The following is a 537-nucleotide window of genomic DNA, read 5'->3' on the forward strand; positions in this document are numbered from 1 at the left end:
CGGGAGGGACGGAGGGAGGGAGCGGGCACAGGGGGCTCCTGCTGGCCCCGCCGCGGGCAAGGGAAGGCAGAGGGGGAGGGTGCCCGGCCGCCCGCACCTGTCCCCGCGCCGGAGCTCCGTGGCCGGCCCCGCGGAAGCACGACACGGACCAGGGGCGTCATTCGCTGAAGTTTATTGCGGGACACCGGGGGAGGGGGGGGGCGGGGACGCCGCACATGCCCGCGCCCCGCGCACGGAGGCCTGTTCCCGCGGGGCGGGGGGTGACGGACAGGGGACACAGAAGCTGGCCGGGGCGGCGGGGCTGCGGCACAGGGGGCATCACTAAACGCACTAGACAACGGGGGCCCGCGGGCACGGGACGGGCGGGCCTGCTTTGCTTTTATTTTATCTCTTTTTTTTTTGCGTTTTTTCGTTTTGGTTTTTTTTTTTTCGTTTTGTTTTGTTTTTCGTTTTGTATAGTTTTGCCTTTTCTTTTCCCTTTGGCCCCGTTCCCGGGAGGGGGGCCCGCTCCGCCTCGGCGCCTGGTCCGCAGTCCGG

Source organism: Gavialis gangeticus, unplaced genomic scaffold, assembly GCF_001723915.1.
Source record: "Gavialis gangeticus isolate Ggan-Ray unplaced genomic scaffold, GavGan_comp1, whole genome shotgun sequence".
Lineage (NCBI taxonomy): Eukaryota > Metazoa > Chordata > Crocodylia > Gavialidae > Gavialis > Gavialis gangeticus.